General features: G+C 45.2%; 1 protein-coding gene across 3 annotated transcripts in view; it reads left to right on the forward strand.

Moving 5' to 3' along the window:
- TSNARE1 (t-SNARE domain containing 1) overlaps nucleotides 1-26,043 on the forward strand; it is a 751,229-nt gene that overhangs the window by 449,458 nt on the left and 275,728 nt on the right. The gene's annotated exons all lie outside the window — the stretch shown is intronic.

Raw genomic sequence — 26,043 nt, forward strand, 5'->3', positions numbered from 1 at the left:
ATACAAGGGGGGGGGCACGTCCTGGGCCCCACGCCCCTATAGTCCAGCACTGGGGGTGGGCGGCCGCAGCCCTGTCCAGGGCTGGCTGGGGGCCGGGCGGACCGGCAGATATGGCCAGCGAGTGTCAGCTGGCCCCAGGTCTCCCTCGGCGGAACGGCCCTCGGCGGCGGGCGACGGCGGACGGCGCGGCGACGACAGGAGCAGCGGGTGGCGCGGCGGGTGGAGCAGTCAGGATGGGCACAGCGGCGGCCAGCGCGGCATGGGGGGCCAGGTAGTCCGCTATGCGGTTAAAGGTCTCCATGTAGGCCCCCCCATGCCTCTTGGTGCCAGGCCAGCGCCTGCTCCTGGAGGTGGAGTCAGCGTTGCTCCACCCGCAGCCGCTGCTCCGTGACCTCCACCTGCCGGCGGTGGAGGGCCAGCAGCTGGGGGTCCGTCGCCGTCAGGTGGTGGTGCTGGGTCTTCTGTCTTGCCCACCGTGGGGCTGGTCGGTCCTCCGCCGAGGGACTGGCCTGGAGCGATGGCCCCGGAGGGGATTCTGGGACCACTGATGCCTCGCCGGTGCTCTCAGGTCCTTCCGATGGTGCAGCTGCGGAACACAGGAGGGGGGGAAGAAGAGTGGAGACAGGCGTTAGTGTGGGCCCCGAGCTGTGGCCCTTGTCCCCCCCCCCTGTGCTGCAGGTTCCCCATCCCCGTCCCCGGGAGATGCTGCTGTGATGGGGTTCAAGGGTCCCCCTGCACTGCACCCCGTCCCCCGGCGGGAGTGACTCTCACTTCACTCAGCAGGGTCTGACAGTAGAGGTTTCTTAGGCAACAGATGCCCAGTTTCTCCCAGAAGTGACAGTACAGCAGTCAGAGACAGTCCTTCCAACCCGTCCTGGGGAGAAGACCCCAAGGGGTGCCCCTCTGGGGTGTAGCTTTCCCCCTCCTCAGGCTGGCTGCCTTCCAGCTCTCCCTTCCCCTAGCCTCTAACTGCGGCCCCCGATTCAAACCCATCTCGGCTCCTCCCTCCTCTTTGTTCACGGCAGAGGTGTAACCTGCCAGTTGTAGCCCCAGGATCATCCTTAGCCACTGGGAGCTATTCAGCTTGTTTCTCATATCTAGCCTGAGACTCACATTTGCACTCCCCCCACTCCATCACATGCTGCTGCTGCTGCAGCTGCTGCTGCTGCTGCTGCTGCTGCTGCGGGGTGTCCCACTCCCTTCTCCCGGGGGACCCTAGAGGTTCCGCTCCCCCTACCCCCGGGGATGGGGCATGGCACTGTCGTGCTGGGGCGGGGGCGGGCAGGGGCTGATGCACTCCTGTGAGGAACATGGCACTGCTGTCCTGGGGCCATGGCCATCTGGGCATGTGGAAGGCCCTGGCCACATACCTATTGCCCCCGCCCCTCAACCCCGGGGGTGTACACCGGGGGGTACATACCTGTAGGTCCACTCCCATGGTCGGGGGACACCTGGGGGGCGGACGCCCGGCTGCTGCTCCTCGATGGCAGGAGGATGTGCAGGCCGGTGTCAGTGGAGGAGGAGTCCCCCTCCTCCTCCTCCTCCTCCTGGTCCGGTGCCCCGGGGGTGGGCTCCGGGGGGGCCCCCGGGGTGAGGGGCTTGCCTCCAGGGTGGACTCTGGCTCCGGGGCCTGCTGGGGCTCCTCAGCCGAGGTATCAAGAGTGGCCGGAGGGGAGGAGGTGTGCCGGGGGCCCAGGATGTCCCTGAGCTCCCTGTAAAAGGGGCAAGTGATGGGGGCGGCCCCAGATCAGCTGGCCGCATCCCGGGCCCGGGCGTAACCCTGCCACAGCTCCTTGACTTTACTCCGGACATGGTCCGGAGTGCAGGCAGGGTGACCCCGGGCGGCCAGGCCGTCGGCCAGCCAAGCGAGCACATCCGTGTTCCGCCTCTTGCTCCCCATTACTGGGAGCACCTCCTCCTCGCTCTAGAGCCCCAGCAGGTCCCGAAGCTCAGCCTCCGTCCAGGAGGGGCCCCGCTGCCACTTGCCGCCCTGGCTGCCAGCTTGCGAGCCCTGGCTGCCCTGGCTCCCCTTGGGGGAGGTCCCCTGGGGGCGCTGGGGGAGCTGCCGGGCGGCCATCGCAGCTGGGGTGGCTGTCTATGCTGGCTGAGGAACGTGCAGGCTGGCCGCGTGTCTGGGCTGCTGCCTGCACGTTCTCTCAGCTTCCTGCACAGGAAGGGAGGGGGCGGGGACCTTTAAGGGGCCGCTCCACACGGCCACCATTGAGCTCAGGGGCTGGAGAGAGCGTCTCTCCACCCCTCAGCTGATGGCCGCCATGGAGGACCCCGCAATTTCGATGTTGTGGGACGCGCAACGACTACACAGTCCCTACTTCGACGTTGAACATCGAAGTAGGGCGCTATTCCCATCCCCTCATGGGGTTAGCGGCTTCGATGTCTCACCGCCTAACGTCGATGTTAACATCGAAATACCGCCCAACACGTGTAGCCGTGACGGGCGCTATTTTGAAGTTAGTGCCGCTACTTCAAAGTAGCGTGCACGTGTAGACACGGCTGTACTGACATCCCAAAAGGACCATATGCTTCTCATTATTGTATGAAAAGCTGGTAACCAATGAGTTGATCATGGTAATGTCACTGGTGGTTCTTTTGTATTATCGCTTAGGAGAAGGTAAGTTAAGAGTGTGTTTTTGGGAAAAAGAGATACAAGCCTGCAACTAAGATGGTGGATGCATGGAAATAGCTAGGAAGTCTTCAGGAAATAGAGAGATTCTTTACCAAGTGGTGTTATGAACAAGTAAAGCTAGCTATGCCGAAAGCCCCTCATGATGATATTTTTTTCTTCCCATCAACTTAATCATATCATGGATATGATGGGGCATTCCATGTTCTTTATGGGAATATGCTTATGAATGTGACCTATCTGGACTTTGCTTTATGTGAGATACTTCATGTGAAATATCATTGGAAAGGTTGTAATCTACTGAATATGATTATCCCATTTGTATAAATGCATCATGTTTGTATTTGAAGTTAAAAATATGAAGCATAAACCTGTGTTACTAATATAGTCATGCCAAATAAGTGCCATTAATAATAATCAAGAAACTTAGTGGCTCAGTACTCAGGCCAGTGGTATATGAATAGGCTTGTTTTTGCTGTAAGCATTGGCCCCCACCAAGACATGTGACCATGTCACCTGATGATGGAATCCATCGAGGATGTTGTATTTTTACAAAAGGGCAAAAGTAAAAACTGAACATCAGGATTCCTGCCTTAGCAAAGCCTATTTAAGGGTGAAGAGTGAAGTTGTCAGACCTCCCTGGCTACACCACTCAAGAGGACTGCTTCAAACACCTAAGAATGAACAGGGGGAAGTACTGAGTCAAGGCTGGAAGGCTTTCCAGTCTGTAAAAGAAGCTTATTAGAACAACACTGAGGGTGCAATATTACATGTAACCCGTTCCTTAGTGCATTAAGCGTTAGTTTCTTGTTCTGTTTTATTTTGTTTAGTAACATACATTTTTCTGTGTGCTATCTTTTGTGACCATTTAAAACCTACCTCTTTATACTAAGTAAATTGCATTTGTTTTATTAATAAACCCAGGTTAAATAATTGTTATCTGAAGGGGCAGGGGGGAATGAGTCTGTGCATATTTCTCTTTACATTGAGAAAGAGAGCAAATTTCTTGAACTTCTGTTCTATATGTCTCTGTAAGGCGTCAGAAGGATTTATCTAAGCTTCAGTTCCTGGAGGGGCTGGGTACTTGAGTGCTGCAGAGCAGTATCCCTGTGCTGTTTTCTGTTAAGGTCTCCAGCTCTGGGGACATGGCCTGGACTCTATGTCTGTGTTGCAGCAGTCTAGCATACCTGACTCAACAAGACAGGGTATTGGGACCCAAGTGTCCTGGGAAAGCAGGATCACTGGGGTCTTGGCATATTAGGTAACAGTCCCAAAGGCACCCTGACACATCACATTAGGTATTCCTCCATGGCCTGCCCTTCCTCCATCATATAAAACATAACCTACGTGTCTTCACTGTCAAAGATCTATACAGGGGCCCTATTTTAGGGTTAGCGTGGAAGTGATGTATTCTAGAGATGTAGAAGAATAACAGGGCAAAACCCTTGTTTCAGAATTGCAGGATCATGATCTGATCGCTATGCCTTGATAAAGTTATTTGGGAGAGTCATTAAATGCTATGTTAGAGAGCATTGTAAGAGGCATGAAACTATGATGGAAAATTGGGATTGGCATGACTTTTGATGAGACCAAAGAGCTTAATCAGTGCAGGTGAGAGATTTATAGATTCGCTTTATCCTGAGATACTGGATTTGCTCCTCTGTTTCAGGGAGAATTCAAAGCATTTTGATAGTTTCTAGTATCTGCAGTTTAGTGCTCTCATTGTACAACATGGGGAACCAGTTGTTAACATACAGAATGATATATCTTTCACTCACTTGTGTCTTTCATTTGATGTTGTATTTCTAAATGTAGGCACTGCAGTTTTGTATTTACTAAATTCACTTTTCCCAGGGGAATAACTAAAATCCATAAATAAAAAAAAGGCCAAGCAGAGTCCCTGCTAACTTATCTATCTATCATCCCTGCCCCTCCACAGGCTGCTGATTCTCTCTCTCTCCCCACACCACCACACACACCAAATCATCATTTAAATCCCATACATCCACAAAAACTGGAGGAGGTAGATATGTTATAGTGCACCATGTGGTATTACCTGGCAGTAAATTCATGTACCAGGAATCTTTGACCACTTCATGAGCATTCTGCTGCCATCCATTTCAGAATACATCAAACATTTCAAACCTGTGCTGCCTGAAGTAGGTGCCATTCATGTTGTCATTGTCATCAACAACCGGAAGAATGGTCTCCTCTTCTTGTCTGTCAAGGCTGTTTCCCACTCTGGCACTTAGAGGACAGACAGTAGGAGCAGCAAGAGACTTTAAAATAAAGGCTTGTGTCAAAATTCCCCAAGGCCTTGGACTGATATTGTTGCCAACACTCAAATGCAAAACCTCTTTGAATACCCAGGAAGGTGCACTTGGGAATCCCTCCCTCTGGAGAGAGCTTGAACTCATAGTAGTTGGTATCAGCTAAAGAAGGAACTTTAAATTCTTTTCATAGTTTGGCTTTGCAGTCTTAGGCACGTGCACACTGAACTTCTTGCCTTCTATGACACAGGAATCAGGTTGAGGCCTTAAAAGAGTGATTTCTGTTAAAAACAAAAAGAGAGAGAGAGAGCGAGACCACACCTGGTGAAACATTGCTATAGTTGTAACGGAGCAACAAAACAAAACAAAAACAAAAGCGAGAGAGAGAGAATTGCTTCCCTGGGATTCCGTTTGGAAAGTTACAGTGTAAGAGGGCGGTTACATGTGCTGAGCACAGAGAAGTCCAACAAATTGAAAAACAAAGAAAATAACACGATCGTATCTAATTAAACATTCCCTGTTCTAGTCACATATCTGTAGTTTTGAGGCTTAGTGCTTCCCTATATGTGGATGTTGCTGCATTCTCCATACCTGGCTCTTTGGCTTAATTGATGTCCACCCTGGCTCTCCTCTGGCCATACCACAGGAACAAAAAGGGCTATGTCTCTCAATTCACAAGCCCATACTCCATTTTCATTGGCTCTCCTGGTCTCCTGCCAGCTCACTTCCTGCTTCCTTACCATTCCTGGGAACTAGTCTAGGACCTACTCTCTGAATGCATTTGACAAAGTGGGTCTTTGCACATGAAAGCTTATGCTCCACTATATCTGCTAGTCTAGAAGGTTCCACAGGACTTCTCATTGCTTTTGTGGATACAGACTAACATGGCTACCCCTCTGATAACTTGACCTACTCTCTGTGGTTTTAACCCTTACAGGCAGAACAATTAGGGTACAGTATCAAGAGTTAACTGTGGAGCAAGAGTTTAGTTAACTGAACAGCTGGAATGTTCAGGAAAAGTATTACTCCCTCCCCATTTCTCAGACTTTCAGAAATGATCCATTGGAGTTCTAGGGTCATTGCTGTTCAGTGCTCAACCACTAGCAGTTGTAAGGAACAGCACCTCGTTTCTCCAACAGGAGGTCAGTGGGACACCTGGTACTTATTTCTGTCTCTGTGAAGTCCTGAGATATCAGACGTTACAGCTGTGACAGTACTGAGTGTGGGAAAGCTATCTGATGTACATTTTAGAGATTTCTAATATCCACCAATTATAGCTTTCCTCTTCCCTATTACAGTCATCGGAACAAATCCAAACCACCCTGAAGTTGTTGGGAGTTCTTTCCACTGAATTTAGTGGGCTTATATCAGGCACACAGTGACCAAAGCACAGATTCAGCTACATGAGATGAATTTTAAACTAATGTTTAAGCATTTCCACACTTCAATATGTACCCATTGTACATAAAATTATCTATATTATGTATGCATATATAAACATGCATCTTTCAACCCCCGTCTCTCATCTCTGTGTTGCCAAACAACCGTGCAATGATTGTGCTGTTGCAAATGTATGTATCTACCTACCTTCTGTCACATCTGCATGTACCACAGTATAGATGCTAAAATAGATTAAATCATCCACATTATTAAGTACACAGCTACTCATAGGGTTTTATGTGTGTATGTATAGCTGCATGAACACACATACTGTATGTATGTATCTTTTTTAAAAAAATATATCTCCATACCTAATGACATGGATGATTTAAAGTTCATATATTGGCATTTATGCAGCAATACAGAAGGATGTGGCAGAAGGATAGATACAGTCATTTGTAACAGCAGAAATAATGCTTGTGTTTGAAACATTATTTGGTTACAACGAGGAAGGACAGAATTTAATGTTAATGCTGCCTGTGCTGGAAAAGATGGCCTTTCTGTTTCATGATTTACTGCATGTTTTTGGCCTAATTTTTGATTACCAGATGATGACTCTCTCACAAAAAGTAATGCATAGGTAATATTTTTGTAGTGATGTATGCAATAGAAACGCTATACACTGCATTATTACGGCTCTTTTCTTTTTTGTAATTGGCTGACATAAGGGACTTGAAATTGCCACATATCCATCTATATGTGTAAATTTAGGCTGAAGTCAAACAAGGTCCGGTTCACTCCCACTTGTTAATTAACAATACCCTGACCAGTGTGTAATAAGCAAACCACGATATTTTACTTCAGTGCTCTAGTGTTGAGCTGTCTTTCTGACTTCTTGTGCTCTTGGGTCATGTTCCTTGTTCAGCTATTGATCTCTTGTCTGATCTTGGGAAACCACTTATTGCAAGAATGTGGTGTGCCTCAGTTTACTCATCTATAACAGTGGCTTAGCTCTTTTCTACCTTCCTGATATATTGTGTGACTTAACTAATGCCTGTAAAGTTCCTTGATCCAGAGAAATAAGAGTAAAATATTATTGCTACCGGTATATCTGTCTCTCTCTCATCTTCCAAAGCATGTACTTGGAAAGGTATCCCTCTCTCCACCTCTGGGGAGTACATTATTTAAAAATTCAATAGTGTTAGGTTCATGTCTGGCACTTTTCTGTAACTCTGTCCTCTGAGTACCAGTGGGAGTTCACTTGATGGACCTCTTAATAGCCCACCTTCCACCTCACCCTACAATGGCTTAATTGTCTTCAGAGGGAAACCTGGTCCCCCTTATTTTGGCTCCTGTACAGTGGTTAAGGTGAAAGAACCCTCCTGCATTGGTGTCTGAAAGGAAGGGCATTGTGGGGATTATAAGGAAGATGTCAGTAGAAAGTTAATTCAAATCAGCACAAGTAGTAGTAGGCATCCTTCAGTCTGCATAGACTATGGATCGTGCCCTTTATAGTTTCAATTGAGGACTTCATTTACAGCGTCTACTGTGACTATGAAGACCCACACGAGAGTGACAGTCCTTGTTGCATCTCTTGCAGATGTGGTGGTTGTCTGGCAAGTCCTTAGTGTGTTTTCTGTGGGCTCGCTTCTCCTCTGCTAGCTGTCTCATCCTCATCTCGCCCTTCTGAAGGCCCTTGTGTAACCCCTGCCTCCATCTGCTGCGGTCGTCTGCTAGTAAAGGAGAGAAGCATTTTGTCATGTGGTGTAGTTTGTGTTTGGCCCTGTTTAACAAGGGGTCCCTGGTTCTTCATGAATTAAACATGGCGGTGATGTTCACAAAGAAAACAGTAAACACAATAGGCAATTTTAAGTATATAACGAGTTGTGGAGGCTGACACTGAAGACTGTTATTAATTTAATTTTCCTTGCTCCCTGCAGACCTAAAGTGAACTGTTTTGGTGAGTTTCTTTTAACTACTTCTTCAAATTGTGGAGATTTGTATCAGTAGTTAAGATGGGATTTTATTTCTCTGCCCCAGGGGCCAGTTAGAGCAAGTCGGAACGCAGAACACAGCTTTTTTTATCAGCACACAATCCTAATGGAAAAGCACAGGGAAAATTTCCTTTGTGATGAAGTAACAAGACACAACAAGCAATGAATTTTTGCACTGACTTTGGTGGGCCCAGAATTTAGTCAGAGACATATAGCCCAAATATAGGGCTAGGAACCAGGAACTGCTGAGTTCTTCTTGTTGCATTGACACTCTCCTTGGCTTTTGGGAAGATGCCGACTCTCTCTGCACTGTTTTTTTGTTGTTGTTGTCTCACATAAAAGTGCCTGAGAGGGAACCAAAGGCAAGTTCATTTGTCTAGCTGTCATCTGTGATAAAACTCTTGTCATATGTGTTAACCTTGCCCATGAAGCACCACTTAAGGTGGAGATTAGAAACAGATCTCAGTGCAGCTGGGGCTATGCAATCTAGTGGAATGATTTTTTTTTCAACTCACTGTGCATCTATTAAGATTACATTGATTTCTCTATTATTTCACCACTGTCTGTGAGAAAGAGCAAAGGGTAGGTTCTAAAAAAATCCATTCTGAAGACTGTAAGATGAATGCATCCTCAGATGATACAAATTATGGTGACCATAAGCAAAATGTCAGCTGCTCAGCTTTCTTGAAAATATTGGATGTCACCTTTGGAACACCCCGGGGGCTCTTTTCAGCCCTTGGGTTATGCAGGAACCCCTAATTTGTGTCAACAGAAACTTCATAACACCTCATTTATTCTATACTATACATACATATAAGTTTGAGTTAATGAGATGCCATCATCTGTGTGTTGATTGGCTGTTAGGAGTGTGTCATTAATTTAAAAAATGGTTAAAGGATGTTTAAACACACATAACCAGGCCCAAATTTTTAGCAGAGTTCTGCTCTCTTTTAGGTACCTAGGTCAGGTGGCCATATTTTCAAACTTGCTGAGTCCCCAGCCATTCCCAGTGAGTGCAACTGTTTGCTGAGCATGTTTCTGCACATCTAGACATTTTGTCTAGGTGCCTAAGTGAGAAGCGAAGTTGCTGGAAATTCCAATCACTCATGTGAAAATGCTGGATGCTGAGCACTTCTGAAAACTTGCCCAGTTGTGGATAAAGGGAGGGAATGGAATTACAGGTGGCATAGACTCATAGACATGTTGGGCTGGAAGGAACCTCAAAAGGTCATTGAGTCCAGCCACCTGCATGGAAAGGATGGTGAATGAGAAGTAATCAACATAAGCTGCAGCAAGGGAGAAAATTAGGTATTAGGAAACAGTGCTAACTATGAGGATAGTCAACACTGGACTAGGCTTCCAAGGGGAATTGTGGAATCACCATCACTGGAACTTTTTAAGAACAGTTTAGAGGAACAGCTGTCAGGGATGGACTAGGTATAAGGGCTCAGCTGAAGTGGATATGGATGACCTCTGAGTTCCCTACCTAACCTACATGTCTGTGATTCTATGCTTCCATGATTCTCTGAAGGATCACACCACGATAATTATGAGGATAATTTGTAATGGTTGTACGTTTAGTGGAGTGTGATCTGTGTGAGAAGGTTATTGGCCTAATAGAGGGGCAAAGCTGTCCATGCCATGTCCAAATTAGGGAAATGCAGCCCAGGTGAAATCACTACAGGTTGAACCTCTCCAGTCCTGCACTCTCTCATCCAGCAATATGCATAATCTGGCATGATTTTAGTTAGCCAGATGACCACTTATCCTGGATGTGACCAAGTTTCCCATGGTCCCAGTGAAGTTTGTTTATAGCCGTGAGTCCTGGCTTTCGGTGTTCTTTGCTGTCATTTAGCTCGAATTTACCACTAAGTGTCTTCCAGGAGCTGAGTAAGTAATAGAAGTGTTGGTAATGCTGGTACACAATATTGACCTCCCAAGGTCTGGCAAACTGTCTTCTCCCATTGTAAGTCAGGTCCCAAGGGTGCCGGACTAGAGAGGTTCACCCTGCATGAAGTGTGTTCACCACTGGTTGAAAGACTATTCAAAAAGTACTTGTGAGAGGTTTGCTGTCAGATTAGGAGGGTGTTCTAGTGGGGTTCTAGAGGTCGGTTATAGCTCTGGTTGTATTCAATATTTTCATTAATGACCTGACCAATAGGTAATAACAATTGAGTGGAGAGTGCGCTTATAAAATCTGGGTCTATCATCAAGTTAGAAGGGTTTGCAATCACTTTGGAGGACAGGATTAGAATTCAAAATGGCACTGAGAGATGGAAGAATTGGTCTGAAATCAAAAAGATGAAAATCAACAGCAAATGCAAAGTATTTCTCTCAGGAAGGAAGAATCAAATGCAAAATTACAAAAGGGGGAATAACTAGCAGGGTTACATATACCAAACCTATGGTCCACAGCCATACACCACCCACCAGGGCATTTCGTCTAGTTCATGGCCTCCTTCAACTCAATATTCTAATGATCACTTAGGTAGCATTTTATCATTGTGTTTTCATGATTTTAGTGTCCACAAGTGTGTAAGTAAATTGTTTCTGTGTACAGTATAATCTATCAGATCGATACAAAACTAGTGGAAGTTAAATATAATTCAATACCGATGACTTTAAATCTTATGAATATATGTGGAGTGTATTTGGCCCACACAAGGGTGTGCTGAGTTTCATGTGGCCCTCCTGTGTAATAAGGTTGGGTACCACCGGCCTAGGAGGTAGTCCCTGCTGAAAATAGTCTGGGGATTCTGGTTGCTCAGAAATTGAATATGAGTCAACATCGGGTTGCCAATGCACACAACAGAGCATCCTCACCCAGGGCTACTGACGACAGGTGGAGGGTGGGAAAGGGCGCAGCAGCCCTTGGCCCTGGTGATTTACAGCGGCCTGGAGCTCCTGGCTCCTGCTACCACAGCCCCAACAGCGCAGTCCGGGCGGTGCTGATGGCTAGTTGCGGGAGGCCTGTTCCACCTCGGGCACCGCCCCTTTTAGGGGCCCTAGAGCCAATCCCCTCCTAGTCTCATTTTCACTCCATCCTGCCCCTTAGTCAGTCGCTTTCCCCCATTCTCAGTCAGTTACTCATTTTCACCAAAATGGTTAACTGGGGGTTGGGGCACTGGTAGGGTTGAGGGTTTCTAATGGGCAGGGAGTTCCAAGAGGGAGCCAGATATTAGGAGTTCAGGGTGCAAGAGGGGGCTCCAGTCTGAGGCAGTGGCTTGGGGTGCAGAAGAGGATAAGAGCTCTGGCTGGGGTGCAGGCTCTGGGGCAGGGATGGGGATGAGGGTTTGTGGATGGAGGAGAGATCTACACACTGGGTGTGTGGAGCCCAGGGTTTGGAGTTTGTGGGGGAGACACTGGATTGAGACAGCAGGTTGGGGTACAGGAGGGGATCATGCTCCATACAGGCTCTGGGCTTGGGGTTCGAATTCCGTGATGGAGCCAGAAATGAGGGGTTCAGGGTGCAGGATGGGGGTCAGGGCTGGTGCAGGTTGGGTGCAGGACAGGGCTCAGGTGAAGGTACAGCCTCCAGGAAGAAGTTTGTAGGGGAGGTGGGGGTTCGGAGATGGGGCAGAGGTTTCTGAAGTGGAAGGAGGTGCAGGATATGATCTCTCTAAGGGGGGATTTCGGGTGTCAGAGAGGACTCAGGGCTGTGGCAGAGTATGGTAGGGCCCGTACCTTGGAGCAGAAGGACCTCAGCTCTACGGTGCATAGTTCTGAGTGGCGAGAGGGTGTGAACTGTAGCAACATCTGCACAGTCCTCAATGGCTGCAGATTTTTTACTGTACTCTTTTCCACATTTTGCATCTTGGGAAGCTGAGACACACGGGTCCTAATTTATTGATGATTTAGGCCGATGTATAAATGCCACTTTTCTAACCCCAGAGAGTCAGAGCCTGGATTAAAAACCTTCACTTCCACTCTGATTCCCCCTTTTATCATGCTGTGAAATGGGCCCCCCCAGCACTGGATCTGGCATATTTGTTTTTAATTTTGCTTCTTTTATTAGAATGGCAAGGCAGTTGGAAAATACTGTTGCTGACAAGACATGATTGTAATCTATCCAGTTTGGGAGAACCTCAAGGAAAATGCTAATATTCATTTGTAACTGAAGGCAAATCTTCCCTACAGGGGGAGCTTTGAAGTTTAGCCCATGATATCATGACTTTATCAAGTGAAGCTAAATAGCCTGTCTCTCTGAGGGCACACAGCAGATTGCTCTGTCAAAGAGAAAGATAACTTACTGCATGGGAAGAATCGTGGGATATAAGGTCAGGGATGTGGGGAAGCAAGGCGGAAAGGAGAAGCTAAGACTTGCACACTCTAAATAGATGTGGAGGAAATAGTACAGGTGCATCAGTTGTGTTGGATGTAAATATGTTGAGCTCTTAAAGTAAAATGAAACTCTGAAGCCCTCTGTGGATACAAAAATGAAGATCTGCCACTGCCAGGTGCAACTCCCCATCTGATCTGCAGTCCACAGGCCAGATGCTAATTGCATCTACAGAAGGAATCATCTGAAGGGGAAAAGGGAGGGAGCATAGATGAGTGAGGAGGGGGCAGTGTGGTGCAGAGAAGAGGCAGGCAGCACAAAAGTAGCCACTGGGGAGGAAGGGGCAGCAGGTACTTGGGGCCAGGGCTCCACAGGTAAGTGCTCACCAGGCAGAAAAGTGCTCACTCAGGCTCCTCCTGCAGGGAGATTTAGGATGCGGCTTCTTGAATCCTTACCCTGCGGCACTACAGGTGCCTGCCCTGGCACTCCCCTCCACCTGGGGGAGGGGCAGAGGGGTAAGGAAGAGCCCTGCATGTGTATCTGCTCCACTAGCCATGCATATGCTGTGCTCGCTCAATCTCTTTAAGTGCCCTGGAATGGACAGGCTGATGGTCTTGCAACAACACTGGCTACAATGCAAAAAAGGCACGTGCAGAGCACTGTGCCAGAGAGATTGATTAGCATGTGGTGGTTTAAAAGCAGAGGCTCCTTATTAGCTATGCTGTTTCAGGAGGTTTGTGTTCTAGGTGCTGTCCGATAAGGCCATTCGGCACATATCAAACATCTTAGCAAAATCTTTCTCCCAGGCTGGTAAAACGAACACATCGGGAGGAGAAAGCGTTAAAGGCTCCATACCAGTGACTTGGAAAATGGCATAGAGAGTACGTTTATAAAGTCTGCCGATGATACCAAGCTTGGAGGGGTTGCAAGTGGTTTGGAGGACAGGATCATAATTCAAAATGATCTGGACAAACTGGAGAAATGGTCTGAGGTAAATGGGATGAAGCTTGAAAAGGACAAATGCAAACTACTCCCCTTAGGAAGGAAAAACCAGTTTCACATAGAGGCTGTGTCTACACTTTCATTCCTCTGTCAAAAGAGGCATGCAAGTGAGGGAAATCAAAAATGCAAATGGGTGCAGATTTGCATATCTGGTACCTCATTTGCATATTCTTATTTTGAAATAACTTCTTTTGAAAGAAGAACACCAGTGTAGACACAGCTCTTTTGAAATTAAACCCCATCTTCAAAAAAGCAGTGTCTACACTGGTTTTCTAAATAAGAATATTAAAATTATGTGTCAGTTATGCAAATCTATACCTCATTTGCTTTTTTGATTTCCCTCATTTGCATACCTCTTTCAAAAGAGGAATGCAAGTGTAGACAGAGCCATACAGAATGGGAAGTGACTGATTAGGAAGGAGTACTTCAGGAAGGGATCTAGGGATCGTAGTTGATCACAAGCTAAACAACAGTCAACAGCGTGATACTTCTTCAAAACAAAAAGCAAACATGATTCTGGGATGCATTCACAGCATGGTGTGAGCAAGACACGAGGAGTAATTCTTCCGCTCCACTCTGAGCTGATCAGGCCTCAACTGGAGCATTGCGTCCAGTTCTGTCCACCACATTTCAAGAGGGATGTGGGGAGAGGGTCCAGAGAAGAGCAACACAAATGATTAACAGCTTAGAAAACACAACCTGCGAGGGAAGACTTGAAAGAACTGGGTTTGTTTAGTTTGGAGAAGAGAAGATATGACTACAGTTGTCAAGTACCTAAAAGGGTGTTGCAAGGAGGAGGGAGAAAAAAATGTTCTCTTTGACTTCTAAGGATGGACAAGAAGCAATGGGCTTAAACTGCAGCAAGGGAGGTTTCGGCTGGACATTAGGATAAACTTCCTACCTGTCAGGGTGATTAACCCCTGGAATAACTTCCCTAGGCTCTTTGTGGAATCTCCATCACTGGAGGTATGTAAGAGCAGGTTAGATAAATATCTATCAGGGATAGTCTAGATGGTGCCGGGTCCTGCTGTGAGGGCAGAGGACTGAACTTGTCCTCTTGAGGTCCCTTCTGGTGCTAGTGTTCTATGATTGTTAGATGCCATAAATTATGCTTTAGTATGATAAAGTAGGAGACTGTCTGTTGCTTCTCCCACATGGTTGGGCATGGCATGAACAGCCTCAGTACAGGGGATGAAGAGCCACATCTCTCAGTGGGTGAGGGGCACAGACAAATGAAAGTGCTCTCTTGAGATAGTTTGAGGGATAGGTGATGGGATTCAGAACCTTTCACTGCAAGTTTCTCCAGCTTTTCACAGGCCAGGCTCTTCCTGACCCACAGTGCCATTGGAAAACTGACAAGTATCAGAACGGTAGCCGAGTTAGTCTGAATCTTCAAAAACAGCAAGAAGTCCTGTGGCACCTTATAGACTAACAGATATTTTGGAGCATAAGCTTCCATGAGCAAAGACCCACTTAGTCAGATGCCCACACACCATGTATATAGGACAGACTGCAAAACTCTTCGACAAAGAATGAATGGACATAGGACAGACATCAAAAAACTCCAAATACACAAACCTGTCAGCCAGCACTTTAATGGAGTGGGCCATTCTGTTAAAGACCTGAAGGTTTGTGTTCTATTGAAAAGGGACTTTAACAACCATCTACAGAGGGAATACCCAGAGCTAACATTCATAATCAAATTCAACAGGTTAACATGTGGTTTGGTTTGAACAGGGACAGCAATTACCTGACCCATTATAAAGACTGTTTTGCATACTTTGATGTTTTAGCTAACTCTTAACTCCCACCCCCCACACACCCCACTGCCCTCTGCTCTTCTGATTTACCAACCTTAATAACAATTTTTCTGATTTGTCAACCTTGATAACAAGTTTTGGACCTCTGTGCTTTATATATTGAGTCTGTACTGGTATGGCTACGATCTGAAGAAGTGGGTCTGTCCCACGAAAGTTCATCACCTAATAAATTGTATTGTTAGTCTTTAAAGTGCTGCATGACTGCTTTTATGTTTCCCCAGCTGGGGAGATTGGAAGGGTGCAGACTGTGGAACGTTTATCCATGGAGCTGTGCTGATTCAGCCAAGTGTCCTATTTAGTACATTTTAAGCAGACACTCGAAACACATTGTTATGCAAATTTCAGCAAATCAGCCTGATTTGATTAGTGAAGAGTGGCAGCACGCGGAGCCCCACAGTTACTTGGTTAGCATAAGTTGCTGGGTCTGACTGCATTCTTTATATTAAATACTGCTAAAATATATCCACTGGAACTCCTCTGCCTGCTCTGAATGCATTACTGTATTCAATCCTCTTCCCTCCCTGTTGCACTCCTGGCTAGATGGGGATAAAAAGGAAGCAACCAGAATGATAACAGAATATTATTTATTACAGGTAAATGAAGCTTCTCAAGTGGAACAAATCAGCATCCAACATCCTTCCCTCATGTGTGATAAGAGGGCTGTGTTAAAACAGAATAAAGACAGACAATGTTCCCTTTGGGTTTGGGCTATCTGCATGTAAGAAGCTCATTTGGGAGCCTGTTTTGGGAGCTGAAGGAGCTCAGCGCCTGACAGGATTGGGCCTTCCAGGCAAGGAAAGGCAGAGATGCTTTTGATTTTCCTTTCTCCCTGTTTTCACACTGCATGTATTATGTGGAACATCTACAGACCAGCATCAGCGAGGTAGTGGTAGAGAAGTCTTTTCTTTCCATAATGTGCAGTAGTTGGAAGGGGCAGTTCCAAGCCTTATAGTTCAGACAGCATTCCCATGTCTGTGTTTATTGCTAAAGAGGGAGAAATAGGTCGGCACTTGCAGATGGAGACAAGCCATACTCCTCCATTAGGTTTATCAGGCTTCTCTCCTACATCACTCTGAAGAGTTAAGGAAGGTGACTTCATGCATTGCCATGGAAAGCCACATTACAGAATCAAACAAAATAAAAGAGATGACCGTGGAATTGCTGAGCCAGTGAATACAGAGTTTTACACATACCTGTCAGGTGCAAGCAAAAAACCAGCCCAGACAGTCATCTGTCACCATGTTTCAGGATTAAAGTCTTTGCATCTTTTAGTCCTGAATCTTTATGTTTAATTCCAAGTACTGTGGAATGTCAAACCGTTTTATGACTCTCCTATTAAGATTTAAGGGAGAGTCCTTATGTAGTTTTTATGTGGACCACATCAAACAAGGATTGTTACTTTTCTGCGACCAGCACCTGGCAGGAAGCAGAATGACGACATATGCTATAAATCAGTAAGTTTTAAATTTAAATAATCTCCCTCCCCATACCTTTAAGAACTTTGCAAGAGAGGGTAATTTTATTTGTGGAAACTCTGGAATTAATCCTCAGGTATTGTGAAACGATGTAACAGACTTGACTGCAATGATGATTTACACCATTTTTTAACTTACAGCATTTTAAATGTACATCTTGGTTTCTATTGGTATTTTGCATGGTTTTCACCACAATTATTCAGTGTCCCTTACTATTCTGAAAATATCTCTATTTAGTAGTTAAAAGAGAGAAAGTGGATGAGATAACATCCTTTATTGGGAACAACAAGAAGTCCTGTGGCACCTTATCGACTAACAGATATTTTGGAACATAAGCTTTCATGGGCAAAGACCCGCTTCATCAGATTATGCTCCAAAATATTTGTTAGTTTATAAGGTTCAACAGGACTTCTTGTTCTGAAAGATACAGACTAACATAGCTGTCTCTCTGATACTTGTCATCCTTTATTGGGTCAACTTTTGCCTCTTTCACCAACGGAAGCTGGTTCAGTAAAAGTTATTACTTATCCTATCTTGTTTCTCCCATATTCTGAGACCAACAAAACAACCACAACACTTCAGTTTACTAGTTAAACAACAGTTTTACCCTGTGAGTTCAATGCTGTCTCCTTCGTATACAGATTTACTGTGTTACCACAGGGGGAAATGATTTTACTGCTTTGTGCCTCAGTTCCCCATCACAGAAATGGAATAGTACTGGCCTACACTGAGGGTGTTCTGACATTTAAATAATTAATCATGTAAGACATTTAATAGCCTTGTTTAATAGTTTTGGCCAATATCACTTGATCTGAAACAAAATGGTTTATCTCATTAAATGGGCAGCAGTAATAGTTTTGGATTTACTTTGGAGAGAGAGATTTTGTTTCACATTTTTTTTTCTCCTCTGTGGGTGCTAAAATATCACTGTCACAGCAGGTCAAATTGAAGGTGCATTTCAGAAGATGGCTTTGTATTCCACATTCTCCGATGTTTCTTTATCTTTCAGCCAGGCGTAGTGGTGACCCCTTGTCAGATATCAGGTAGCCCAAGTCCTGCTAAGACGGTCAGTCCATCTGCAGCATTGTTATAGATTGAGGATTAAGAATAAATAGATTGATATCCTTGATTGAACCAACTTCTGTAGGTAGAAGGCACAAGGTTTTGAGCATCACAGAGCTTTTCTTTGTGAGCCTTCAAAGTGAACCCCTTCCACCTATAGAAAGAGATTATCTCGGCTACCTCCTCTTTCTCATATCATGAGAACAACACACATGCAACACTGAAAAAAATATGCCAATCAATTCTCCAGATCTATTACGTTATTGACATGCTTAGAGAATTCTCACAGATTGGTGAGCATTCTGCTAAATCCTTATCATGTCAACATCTGTGTGGTGTTTGGTTTTAACTGTCATTTTAGCCAGTTTGCCGTGTTGAGATGTTACACTTATTGGTCTATTAGGCCATTTCTACACATGCCACTTTCCCTACACCTCATTAGCCTTAGGTCACATGATTTGGAGTCTGGAAGATGCTCTTTCAGACTCCAAAAACAGCATGTAGAAGCGCAGCCCCTGAGGGGTCTTCCGGAAGGAAGTCCTCCTTCCAGAGGCCACTTCTTCCCAAAAAATTTCAGGAAGAAGGGGCCTCCAGAAGGAGGACTTCTTTCTGGAAGACCCCCAGGGGGCTGTGCTTCTACATGTTGTTTTGGAGTCCGGAAGAGAGTCTTCCAGACTACAAATAATGTGACTTCATGCTAATGAAGTGTGGGGAATTTGCTTCGATGCCTGATTAGCATATTTTGGGCTGTTTATTAGCATGCCACTGGCATGTGTAGAAACGGCCTAATTCTTTAGATCAGATCTAGACCTTTTTTCTTAAATATGGTTTCACTTTTTGACTTTCTACCCTCTGGAATGGTGTTTTTTTTTCTTGTTTGGTTTTTTTTTTGTTTGTTTATTTGTTTGTTTTTCTAATGAAAGGTGGCCTATTTTTGTTTAACACTCAACTATGTCATACTTAAGTTCCTGCAGAGGTCTTGGGTGTACCATCTTTGCCTGATGACTTCATGCTTTTTAGTTCACTGGTTTGCTGAGGTACACTTCTGGTGATCCATGAATTTGTTGTCAGGCTCCCAGTTTTTGATATAATTATTAACTTTCCTGTTGTTTGTTCTTAATTCTTTAATTATTTGCAATTCGAAATCTATTTGGCCATTCTGTTGCACTTCCTACGTACTGCCTGGTTTGATGTGTGCTCCTCTTGTACTCTGAGGATAGACTGACTTATGAGATTCCATTTTTCTGGTACCGGTGGTTCCTCAAAAATGATTTGACAAAAGAGTTTTTTGGAGCCTCAGTACATTTTGATGACTCCCTAGTAATAATTCATCTTTGGTGGTTGGAGAGCTGGGGTAAATGTTGACCTACATGACTAAATGAATTTAGTATACTTTAATTCTGCGGAAGTGAAAATACAAATAAACGGTATCTTAGCTTCAATTTGTCTACTGAAGAAACTAAAAGTTCTGCTCAGGGATTTCAAGGCAAGCTGGCTAGCGTTTTGGCAAATTGCCCTCTGGCCAAAATCATTGCATGCATTGGCAAGAGAGCAGAAAAACAAAATCCTCATTATTGAAACTGTTAGGTTTAATTTCATTTTAGGGGGGAAAATCAATTGAGTCTTTGTGAAGAAATCATCGATTTTTAGAATTAAGAGAAGCAAATAAAAATGTTGAGGGAGCAGACATATTGGCCATCTTTTGAGGGCTGTTCCTCTGCGGAAAACTCAGACTCAACAACAGTATGATTTGTTGGCAAATTTCAATGCTGTCTCTTGGGGAAGCACCCTCATATTGTGACAAGACCTCATTGTGTGACTAGTCTTAGTGACTAGTGATTTGGGGTGCCTGACTTGACACACATGAAGCAGGGGTGATTTTAAGAGTGTGGCTGTTTTAACACTTATTTCAACCCTCTTTGCCTTGTCTGAACCTTGGAGATGGTGGGCTAGCTTTGGAGCTTGAACTAATGAAAACACTTTTGCTGAGAAAGGTCTATCCGCTATCTATCACCAGTACCAGTGAGCCTGTGGAAGGTCACGTTGACTTTGCCTTCAACTTGAACATTCTAAGGGGAACGTGGTCGAAGAGGGAAAGGCATAAACCATAACTTTTGCTTCAGAATGTAAAACCAGAAAGAAAACTAGGGCAGGAGATCTCTGCTGCCCCCTCCCCTTTCATATTTTCCCAACACATAGGCAAGTGACAGCCAAATTCTGGCACTTGAAAGTCCCTCCATCTGCACCAGAAGAACTTTTCCCACCTTTTAGAATTGGCTGCTAATGAAGTCTGGGCTCTCATTTTTCTTCTTTCAGACCTCATTGATGAAAAAGGCCAATGTTGACATGGAGCATTTTTCTCCCATTTGTGTCATGGCAGCAGTACCTGAGAGATTTACAACCTGTAGGAGATATTGAATCTGCTTTTGTGAACAAAAATTGAATCTGTCTACACACATTCACGAGGTGTGCTTAAAAGCTTGAAGGAAAAGGAGAAAAATACAGATATGTGGAGGTGGTTGCCAATGGAAAATCTACAGAAAGCAGCTGTTGATTCTTAAGTAGCAGGGAAGTCACCCCATGACACTGAATTTGGGACAGAAGAGGCAGGTTTGTAGGAATGTACCTGCTAGTACTTTACCTTCCCAGTGAAGCTTACTTAATATTATTTTTTCTCGCTCCTTGGGTCAGATATGATAAATAAATGCAAAATATCTCTGTGAGTTAGTAACCTCATTAATGGCCTTGGATGAATTTGAATGAAAAAGACAGGGTAGAAAATAAAATAACCTTCTCCCTGCTGCTCGGAAATCCAGCACTCGGGCAGAGCTGCCACAGAGGAAATCCCAGTGTTTTGTATTGTCCTTCTCAAAGAGTATATCTACACAGGGATAAAATATAGAATGGGAAGTGACTGTCTAAGAAGGAGTACTGTGGAAAGGGATCTTGGTGTCGTAGTGGACCACAAGCTAAAGATGAGTCAACATTGCAATGCTGTTGACAAAAAAAAAAAAATTCTGGGATGCATTTACAGAGTGTTGTGAACAAAACACAATAAGTCATTCTTCCACTCTCCTCTGTACTAATTAGGCCTCAGCTGGAGAATTGTGTCTAGTTCTGTGGACCACATTTCAAGAAAGAGGTGGAGTAATTGGAGAACATCCAGAGAATAGCAACAAGAAAGATTAAAGGTCCAGCAAACATGAGCTATGAGGGAAGACTGAAAGAACTGGGCTTGCTTAGTTTAGAAAAGAGAAGACTTAGAGGGGACATGACAGGGATTTTCAAGAATCTATAAGAAGGTTACAAGAGGGACAAAAAATGTTCTTGGCCTCTGAGGCTATGTCTACACTACAGCGATCTTTCTAAAGAAGTTCTTCCAGAAGATTTCTTCTGAGAAAACTTCTTTTGAAAGATCATGTCCATACACAAAAAAGCAGATCGAAAAATCAGTCTGCTCTTTTGATAGTGAGCATCCACCCAGCCCCTGCTCTTTTGAAAGAACAGGCCAGGGATCGAAAAATCCGGCACATGAGGACTGCTCTTTCAATAAAAAGGGCCCACGGAGCATCAACACACAATTTTTTTTTTTAAATAGGCTTTGAAAACAAGGTGTTCTTCCCAATCCAGCAGCAGAAGAGGGGTTTCAGAGGACGAGCCATGTTCTTTCAATTTCAGATTGAAAGAGCACCTTTTGTGTGTAGATGCTTCTCATGTTTTTGAAAAAGGGCTGCTTTTTCTGGAAGAACGTACTAGTATAGATGCAGCCTGAGGATAAGACAAGAAGGAATGGACTTCAACTGCAGCAAAGGAAGTTTAGATTGGACATTAGGAAAAAACATCCTAACTATCAGCATGGTTAAACAATAGAATAAATTGCCTGGGGAGGTTGTGGAATCTCCATCACTGGAGATATTTAAGAGCACATTAGATAGACACCTATCAGGGATGGTCTAGACCAGTGGTTCCCAAACTTTTCGTCATTAGGCCCCCGCTTTTGATTTTGAAAAATCTTCACGGCCCCCCACCTCTTCTTTACCATCATCCAACCTCCCTTTTAACAAAAAATGTCATTAGTAATTTATAATAAACACAAAAACTTGATATAAAATGTTATTTACAATTAAAAATAAGCACAAATAGTTTGCCTTGGCCCCTTGTGGGTGCCTGGTGCAGCCCCACAGCCAGCTGCCAGAGCTGCCCGTGCCAGCTGCCCCACCCACCTGAGACCTGCGCTGCCAGAGCCACCTGCCTGAGCCCCACACCACTGGGGCCAGCCACTCGCCCTCCAGCCCGAGCCACCCAAGCTTCACGCTAACAGAGCCAGTCACCCACCCACCAGCCCAAGACGACTGAGCCCTACGATGCCATGGCCAGCTGCCCATGCCCTGTGAATCCTGCAAGCTGGCCGGCCACCCAAGCACCGCAAGCCATGCCCACCCAAGCTCCTCTCCTCCCACAAAGCCAGGCACCACCAGCCCCCTGCTCTTACCCCATCCCGATCCCCCTTACCCAAGCCAGGCACCCCCAGCCCCACATCTAACCCCATCTTCCTCCTCCCCCAGCCCACACTCACTCAGCCTTTGCATGTGGGTCTTCACCAGCTGCCTGCTTTTTATAGCAGCTGCATCGGGTCACCCATATAAAATGGCAGGGGCTGAGAGCCAGAAGCATAGGCTGGCTCTTTCTGTGGGTGGGGGGGGGAGGATGGGGGGCTCTGTTGCCTTGCACCCCCCTCCCCCAGAATTTCTTCACACACACCCCAGGAGGCACACCCCCCAACCATGGGCCAGACAGTGCTTGCTCCTGCCATGAAGACAGGGACTGGACTCAATGACCTCTAGAGGTCTCTTGCAGTTCTAGTGTTCTATGATTTTATGACCTGCAGCTCGGTGGTGGCTGGCCTGGTTCAGCAGAGTAAGGGTTATGAGTCTTGGGCTACGATATTAAAAATCACTATGTGGACATTCTGATTCAGGTTTTGGCCTGTACCAGCATGTCTGCACTGCCATTCCCTCCCCCTTCCAACCCTCAGAGCCTGAGACCTGTAAGCCCAAGTGAAGTCACTCAGGCCAGCTGTGGAGTTTCTACCCCTGGGTAGTTGTACACTTACTGTACATGACATGGTCCAATAACTTGACATTGGTGTAGTCCTGGGTATAAAGGATGTCAGATACAAGCTCATGTTCCATTCAGTGAAAAGTTCAGCAAAACCATATTGGACCTGCATGTGTGAGCTGCTCTCTGCCCCAGTTATTCCATTGTTTTTACCATGTAAGAGTAATAAAGGTTTACTGTGGGGATGCAGTCTTGCTGCTGATAAGACCCTTTATTGGGCCATTGAACACAGTAAGTTTTAAGGCATAAGCAATGCTTGTGCTGAGACAACAGAGGAAACACACTCAAAAGAAGTGCTTAACCTTTCGGTGTCTCTGCCTTGCACCACGAAACTGAATCTAGGTTTTGTCTACACTGGCACTTTTGTTGGTGAAACTTTTCTCGGTTGGGCACTTCATGTCTTTGCTCTCTGGATTCAAATGCAGGTCTTGTGGCTGCAACAGAACAGTGACAAGAGCAACTAATCCTTACGTATAATTCCTTGGGCAATATTTCTCTTCTGAAACTTAAATCAGATTGTGACCTATTCTCATTTGATTTAGGTAATTCTGGGCGGACGTGTTTAACACAACAAGCAAAAATGCAGAAGGCCTTCCTGTGACATGAAAAATCCAATTTTTCCTCAGCAGAGGAAAAGGAAAATTTAAAAATCAGAAGCATGAATGGAGAGTTTATCAGGAGAAAGCAAAAAAAGGCCCAGAGCAGACAGAAATGCACCCTCAATTGACTGAAGTTTTGATTTTCCAGTGTTAACGAATTCATGCTAAGTGATCGCAGCACCTACAGGTTAAAGGGAAAGGAAAGGAAATCACCGCGGCTCATAAATTCCATCTTCCCTTTTCCTCCAAGTTAGAAACAAAGGGGCAGATAGGGGAAGGGAGAAGAAAAAGAACGGAATTGCATTTGGAATGAAGCCCTGGAACTGGCAGCTGTTAGCAGCCTCAGGACAAGCGATAAAATGCTACATTAAAGTAGCCACAGTATGACAGAATAAGCAGGATGGGAAATCGCTTTATAAATGTGCTTACCAGGATAAACAGATGTGATTGAGGGCATCTCTGTTCTGTCACTGAATGCTATAAAGGGTAGAAAATTATTGCAATCTATTTTCTCCTGAAATAGCAAGGAGGTTTCAGACAGAGGTGAGGGCTCTGTGCACATGTCAGGGAGAGAATTTGAGTAGAAGCATCTCTCTTCCTCTAATAAACCATCCTGGTAGCACACTAAATTCAAACACGGGCATTCTTAATAATTCATAGTCAAGAAGGGGTTAAGTGCAAACACTGAGCATCCTGTTGAAAAAATAGGGCTCTACTTTCGGATGATCATATGATGCCGGGTTTTACACAGGTAATGTATGCAAAAGATACTGGACCCTATCCTTGGCTCTTTCTGGTCCTGTGAGGCACAGAACCTTGATTTGGGACAGCTGGAGTTGAGAAAGGGGGATTAAAGAAACCGCTATGCCTCTTTGATCCTGGAGGCTGCTGAAGAATAGTTAGGTCTCTTTAGTGCTGGTCTAATACATCTACTAACAGCCCCTAGGCACTGTTGCATAGTCTAGCACTGATGAGCCACAAGGTACAGTGGTCAGACCTTTATGCGTCCTTGAGGCTGGTGGCAAGGATGCTTAGTGAGTGGGATAGAACAGTACAGAAGGGGTGTGTTGTTGAAGTTCAAGTGTACCTTTATGTCCCCTTCAGTAAATCCAAGAAACATCTGAGTCCAGATCAGGCTGGTAAGTGCAGGAAGTCATTCCCATCTGATGGCTGTTCAGTAAGCTAGGTAAATGTGGTGGTGGGTCTCAGTTCAGCAACTGGAGCATAGGTGCCCACATTACAAATGTTACCATCTTGTTGTCATTGTCGTTCGCCTGATGGAGATAACTTTGTTCTCACTCCTAGAACTGGATAACGGAAGGTCAGGATTGAGTCTACTAGACACCTCTGCCAGTTCTGTGCCCAGTCTGTTTAAAAAAAATGTTTGGGGGGGTTCAGTTTCCAAACCGGACAATATGCCCCTATCTCTGGCTGTAGCCAACCAGGCTCAGGTTCCCCAGAGACGAGGCTGCACCCAGAAGGCGAGTGCTATATTTGGTTTATTGAAAGCGCGTGACACCCGCGACAGGAGCCCCGGAGACGCCGCAGTCACCAGTGGGGAAAACCCGACGCGTCGGAGCTTCGCTTGGGGAGAGGCTCAGTAACAGGCCTCCTAACACTAGCTGATAAAGCTGAGCTCATTAACATAAGATTGCCTAAAATTGCCTATGCATTTCTTATTACTATCTCTTGTGGCCTACTGCCAGCATAGCCTTGAAATCTTGGCAAGTGCGGCTTGTTCTGCAGCTGTTCCCATGGCAGTCTGCAGCTTTCACCTTGCACAGACTGGTCTGTTTAGATTCTCCTGAGGATTCACAGAGGGGTCGATCTGCTCTCATGAGACCGTTACAAACTCTTCTCGCACCCTACACTGGCAAATAGATAAAAATATCTTTTTTTGAAGGGAATGGAAAATGCTTGTTGTCTCAGATGTTGCAACAACTGATGTAGCTGCAGAAATACAAGTCCTGGTGTCCCATAACCCTAATCTACCAGCAATAGATGAATAGCTGGCGCTAAGAACCAGTCTGAGAGACCATTCATTCATTTCAGAAAAGTTACCAAACAACTATCAGATAATTCTAGCTTAACGTCACCTAACCAACTGGAGTATGAAGCAAACTAGGGACCTAGAGATTCCTGTTCCCTCACAAGTTCCTCAAACTGAGTGACTATTAATTGATTTTGTCAAGGACTTATCTCAACCAGTTATTTATATTAATTTAAATATGAAGGCAAGAAAAAGGCTGCCTGTATTTATATTCTGGAAAGCTATCATGCTCTACATTAATATTGAGAGAGACAAGGTAAGTGAAACAGTATATTTCATTGGACCAATAGAAGATAAAAAATATTACCTCACCCACCTTGTCTCTCTCATATTTGGGATGCAAATGGCAACAG

The sequence above is a fragment of the Carettochelys insculpta genome, chromosome 2, assembly GCF_033958435.1.
Source record: "Carettochelys insculpta isolate YL-2023 chromosome 2, ASM3395843v1, whole genome shotgun sequence".
Classification (NCBI taxonomy): Eukaryota; Metazoa; Chordata; order Testudines; family Carettochelyidae; genus Carettochelys; species Carettochelys insculpta.